Genomic DNA, 6425 nt, shown 5'->3' on the forward strand with positions numbered 1-6425 from the left:
ACCACCGTGTCATTCTCAGCCGACAGGCTTCAAATGGTTCAAATGGCTCTGAGCACTATGAGACTTAACATCTGAGGTTATCAGTCCCCTAGAACTTAGAACCACTTAAACCTAACTAACCTAAGAACATCACACACATCCATTACCGCGGTAGGATTCGAACTGCGACCGTAGCGTCGCGCAGTTCCAGACTGAAGCGCTTAGAACCGCTCGGCCACATCGGCCGGCCGACAGGCTTCACTGGCTGCAGATATGGAGGAAGGGGCATGTTGCACGCACACCGCACTCCCGGCCGTTATCAGTTTTCGTGACTGGAACCGCTACTTCTCAGTCATGTAGCTCCTCAAGCGGCCTCACAAGGGCTGAGTGCTCCCCACTTGCCAACAGCTCTCGGCAGACCCGAACGGCCACCCATCCACGTGCTAGTCGAGTCCGACAGCGCTTAACTTCGGTGGTCTGACGGGAACCGCTGTTACCACTGCGGTAAGGCCGTTTGCCGTATACGATAATAGAAGCAATAGCACCCAGGTAAACATGCGTCGTCAAAAGAGCCATTTGCCAAATAATAATCTACGGTAACCACTGATTTCAGTACGAAATATTGACCTACTTAGGAAGAATATGTATAGAATGGAAATTTTTCGATTGAGCTATATAACTGGGCTCAATTTTCACCCATGGCATATGTCTGGAGAATATTCTAGATGCAGGACACACAAACGGAACACTTTGCTGTCGTGAAAGACGACATCTTACAGGCTGGTATTGTGGAAGATGGACTAATGGACTGATGCACCTTGGCCAGCAAGATCAAGTGGCCTGAATTCTCTGGATTTTTCTGTCTGTCATCATGTCAGAAGACAGGTACACAGCTTCCGTTGATGCGGATGGTGCGGAAACACTGCGGCAGACTGAATAACGTTCCGAATACCTTTTACACTGTCCAATGCCCCCATAGCCGATTCACTTTAACGCAGGTATGGAAGGTGGCTTCGTCACTGACCATACTTTTATTAAGAAAATCGTATTCACTCTCCGTTATGTTAAACATTTCTACACAACACTCAGCTCGTTTCCTTTGCACTTTCTCTTAAAGTTTGCAACGGTTCTAATTTGTATTGTTTGAATGACGAGCGTTCCCGCAGTAATTTCCACAGCGTAACACTATTCATATTTAACTCTAAACTGGAACGTCTCGTTGATTTGCCCAGTCTATGAATGTAAGACTGCCGAAATTGTTCAACTTCTGCGTGAGAGATTGCTGGCCGACCCAGACCCAGCTTCCTATGTGATCCACAGCCAGTTCCAGTGAAACAGTTGTACCAGTTATGAAGAGCTTGTATTTGCGGTGCTGGCTTATAATATTTAGCCCTGAATGATCTCTGAACCGTGGTAGCGGATTAGTTTGAGGAAACTATGAACAACACTGCACACACTATGCACCGTTATACGACTCCATGATGACTGCTCGATTAACTCAGTCGTACATGCCGCATGCCATATACAGTGGCCGTTGGAAATTGACAGCGTTAGGAAGAAATAAAACTCTAAAATACACAGCATTAGTGCTGTATCAAACATTTTTGTTACGTTATTTGCCCTTTACAAAATTAAAGGTTACTTTTGCATAACTATTGAATAAACACGCTGTACACGATTTGTCGACCAAGAAAAAGCGTTTGACAATGTAGAGTGCACGGGACATATTAGAATGGAACACAGGAAATAGTGTACTAAAATAACACGACTGTATAACTTGAAGACAGTGGCGCACAATCAGTTTTTACAGATTTGTTTTTATTGTTGTCACCACCGTATGAGTGATGTCTTTTTATAGTGCCTGATGAGGGTCGTTTCAATCGAAACTGGTCGCAACAAAGCCTTGTTTTGCCAGTAGCGCTTGTTGCTGTACAAAAATGACTTCCTTTAAATTTTTACAACTTGCTTAACATCGTGTTGGTCCACCTTTAGAACACAACACAGCAGCGATTGTGTGTGGCATGGATTCGACAAATCCACAGTAGGGTTAAAGAAGTATGTAGCATTACATGTCTACGTATCTGCGTACAGGTCATGCATTTCCCACAAATTACAGGCCAGTGGTTTGCGGGCACGGAGCTCGCAGCCGATAGCGTCCCAGACACGTTCCATTTTTCCACATCGAGAGGATTTTGTGGACATGACATCAACGTGAGCTCACTATCGTACTTTTCATACCACTGTGGCACGATTTTGGTCTTGTGAGACGAACAGTTATCGTGCTGGAAGATGTCATCGTTGTCGGGGACGACATCAAGCATGAAGGGATGCAGACGGTCCGCAATAATGTCCAAGCTGTCATGATGCCTTTGACTACTAACGCGGGTCTGATGGAATTCCCAGTAAGTGTTCTCAACAGCATAATATTGCCCCCACCACGAGCACGCTCTCGCCTGGATGACAGCGTTTCAGGACATGACCATCCACCTGAGATAAATAAGAAATTTGATTCATCCGATCAGGTGGCACGTGGTGAACCACGGTCCAGTCTTGATGATCGAGTGTCCATTGTCACCGTAACTGATAGGTAGTTGGGCGAACATGGGAACACGTAGGTGTCGTCTGCAGCGGAGTCCGATGTTCAGCTATGTGCCCTGGACGGGGTGCTCCGAAACACTTGCGCCTGAACCGCCACTGTACTCTTGTCACCACATATCCCACAGATCCCTGCCCATCCTGCCTTACATAGTGGGCAACCCTCCGATCTCCGTGCTGTTTGATGAGGCGTGGGCGTCCAATACTTTGTCGTCTACTCGTGGTTTCAGAGTCCTTCAACCACTTCCCACAGATACAACAGTAGCACGTGAATAGCCGACCAGCCTCACCATTTCCAAAATGCTCGTTCCCAAGCGCCGGGCCATAATAATCTGCCCATTGTCAAAATAGCTCATCTCAGTGGATTTCAACATTTGCCGCCCGTATCGTCGCTAAAATCATTCCCTACTCGCTTCTGCTCCGCTTATATACTTTCCCTACCGCGTCACGTGCCTGCAACGACAACAGGCAGCATAGATATGTCCACCGACGGAAAAAAAATCGTAACACCAAAAAATAGTTAATGTACAGTAGTTCCGAGGTGCTACTCCAGGCCGGTGTAAATATGAATGTGCGCAACGGAAAATAATAAACGCTAAAATGATGATTTGGCCCTGTCTGACAACCCGTTGAAGTAGATATTAGGATCTCTTAATGGTCTTTTTTTCATATAAATTACAATCTAAACATATATGAATGATGAAGGCAACTAATACTACTAAATGATAAGCGTTGTTGTTAAATATATGATTATTATATATTAAAATCAACCCTTTAAGTACAATTGTCTATATTTCCTAACTAGAATTATTAATCAATTGCCCAACTCTCCCCCTAATTATTACTGTGCGGTCTAATATCACTAACGTGAAGTGACTGACATCATCTACATACCAAACACTAGTAGACACTACTTTCAAAGATGATCTCCGGTAGTGTGGAACCTCAGTGGAAATAAACTAACGTGATCAGAGCTGTTTAGCTTTATAGGCATAATAAGCCGAAGTAATTTGCGATATCGCTGTAAGTACTGCGTCCGGTGCGTCGAAGTGGTGGTTCTCGTACTCGCCTGCGACGATGGAAGAACTCCAGCCGCTAATAAAATCTTTCAAACACACCAGGACGGCAGAAGGCCGTCCTCTGACTAATATACTCTAACACTGTCTTCTCGTCTCTGTTTCCTACAGACGAGAAACGAGAACTCCCAGCCACAAGGACGGAGTTCAGATAACGTCTCAACGTAAGTATAGGCAGAAGAAGTGCTCTCAGTTACTGAACGCTGCGTACTCAACGACGACTTCCAGTCCGGAGGTGAAGTCCAGAATGGTATAGGCTCGCAACAGTACAGTTTCTAACTGTTCTAACTATAAACTCTACTGAGAGCAAAGACAGCAGGTTCGTCTGTACCAACAAAGCTCATACCGAGCGACCGTCACACACGGGGGCTTACAACGGAAAACCTCGTCTGCCCACCGCTGGCTTCCCAGCAAGGATCGGCTCCCCACCCTCGTAATTCCGAAAACGAATCATATTCTCGAAATCACGGAATATTCTCCCCCTCTATAGATTCTCCCAAACGCCGACCAACCATATTTTAGTCTTTTGTCGTCCAGCGCGGAATGTTTGAGAGGAAAAACCTATACTCGTACAATGGTACGCTTCTGAGTAAAAATTCTTGGAAATGACCCCGCCTGCGTGGTTTCCGAGGTGCCACTTCTTCGTTCCTCGCACCTGCATCCCAGATTTGCAGAGTTCCCGGTTATCCTGCAGGTCATGCTACAATCGCGACCGGCCGTCACCTAACTGTGCTCCAGAGCTCAGGTGCCACGACGTCCGTCTAGCTACTTCCTGTTTTTAAGCAGGACCGACACCTGTGCGGCCATTCCACCCAGAGCTTGAGTTCTGCCTGCCGGTTCATCTCCACTGGCGTTCCAACCTCTACTAGTATAGGCAATCATTCATTACGCCGTTCTGTTAATAAAGACACTCCGTCAACTTTCATGCAATAAGCGTTAACAAATATTTACAATGCGTACGTGACAATGTCAGTCTCCTTTAAATATTCATACATATGATGTACAACCTATCAAACGAAACCTAATTGTGGTTGTAGTTCACAACAAAGTATGTGGATGAGAGTTTGTAAGGTGCGAAATTACAGCCACCTTAGATAATGAGATTTCGGGAATACATTAGTCTAGGTAACATATTTCAGTGATTAACAGTGCAAGAGCGAAGGTTAATGTAAGTGCGAAAAACTGGTACCAAAATAACCTGTCTAACCGCCAGAATGTTAAATGCGAGCATGCAAACGTGCTTACATTGTGTTGTAAAGTGCTAGATGTCAGTTTATGGGATGAAGTACCATGCCTGTTGCACTTTGTGGGTCAAAACAAGGATGGTTAACGTTGGTTACTGGTGATGCTGGAGCTGTCATCCAATGATGTCCCATATGTGCTCGACTGGAGACAGACTCTGTACAGCATGTTGAGCTGCAACACTGGTCTGTGGGCGAGCGTTATCCTTTTGTAAAACACCTCTTGGAATGCTGGTCGTGAATGGCAGCACAACAGATCGAATCGACAGGCTGACCAAAATTGGCGTCAGGATGCGTGGGATAACCACGAGAGCTCTCCTGCTGTCGTACGAAATCGCAAGTCAGAACATAACTGCAGGTTTAAGTCAAGTGTGTCCAGTTCACAGAGAAGCTGGTTGCAGGTGCTCAACTGGCCTCTTTGTGACGAACACACGGCCGTCACTGGCAATGAGGCAGAACCAGACTTCATCAGAAAACACAACAGACCTCCACAATGCCCTCCAATGTGCTCTCGCTTGACACCACAGAATTTGCAAATGGCCGTGGTTTAAAGGGTCAGTGAAAAGCACGCTGCAGGGCGTCTGGCTCGGAGCTGTCCTTGAAGTAACTGGTTCTTTCTGTAAGTCTGGTGCCAACTGCTGCTCAAATTGCTATTGCAGATGCAGTGCGATGCACCAAAGCCATACAAAGAACAAGATTGTCTAGCCTCTTGATGGTGCCACGTGGTCGTCTGGAGCTTAGACTTCGTGTGACCGTACATTCTCGTGACCACCGCTGCCAGCGATCATGTACAGTGGCTACATTCCTGCCAAGTCCTTTTGCAGTATCGCGCAAGGAACACCCCTCTTCTCGTAGCCCTACGACACGACGTCGTTCAAACTCAGTGAGGTGCTGACAATGGCTTCTTTGTAGCCTTAAAGGCATTCTTGACTAACATCAACTCATCACATCTCGAAGCTAACTAACGCTTACGACCATTGCAGCGTGTATATAAAGTAAACCTGATTTGCATTCTTATAGTGGCGCTACTGGAGCCACTCTTATGCGAAAAGCACGAAATTTAAATAGGCATCTTCTTTAAAATGTAGAAACATGTCTACCAACTCGAGTTTATGTGGCGCAATTCTATCTTTGTGTTTCGTTTTTTTTTTTTTTTTTTTCAGTGTAATTTCGTTTCATCCTCAAATGAGCACGTGAACCATTACTTAGCACTAGCTTTCTTGTTCTTCCTATCTTTCCAAAACTCCCTCACCTTCACTCTGGAGCTGTTACCTTTCTTACATACATGCTTTTTCTAAGTTTCAGATTCCTGCCTGTTGGGTTCTTAGATATGAGGTATGTGTACCGTTTTTCTGCCTCCATGGTTCAAATGGCTCTAAGCACTATGAGACATAGCATCTGAGGTCATCAGTCCCCTAGACTTAGAACTAAGGAAACCTAACTAACCTAAGGACATCACACACAGCCATGCCCAAGGCAGGATTCGAACCTGCGACCGTAGCAGCAGCGCGGTTCCGGACTGAAGCTCCTAGAA

General features: G+C 45.7%; 1 pseudogene; it reads right to left on the reverse strand.

Annotated features, from left to right (window-relative positions):
* Positions 1 to 378: 378 nt before the first annotated feature.
* LOC124556252 lies at positions 379 to 497 on the reverse strand (annotated as a pseudogene).
* Between the last annotated feature and the right edge of the window lie 5928 nt (positions 498 to 6425).

The sequence above is a fragment of the Schistocerca americana genome, chromosome 1 (genome assembly GCF_021461395.2).
Source record: "Schistocerca americana isolate TAMUIC-IGC-003095 chromosome 1, iqSchAmer2.1, whole genome shotgun sequence".
Lineage (NCBI taxonomy): Eukaryota > Metazoa > Arthropoda > Insecta > Orthoptera > Acrididae > Schistocerca > Schistocerca americana.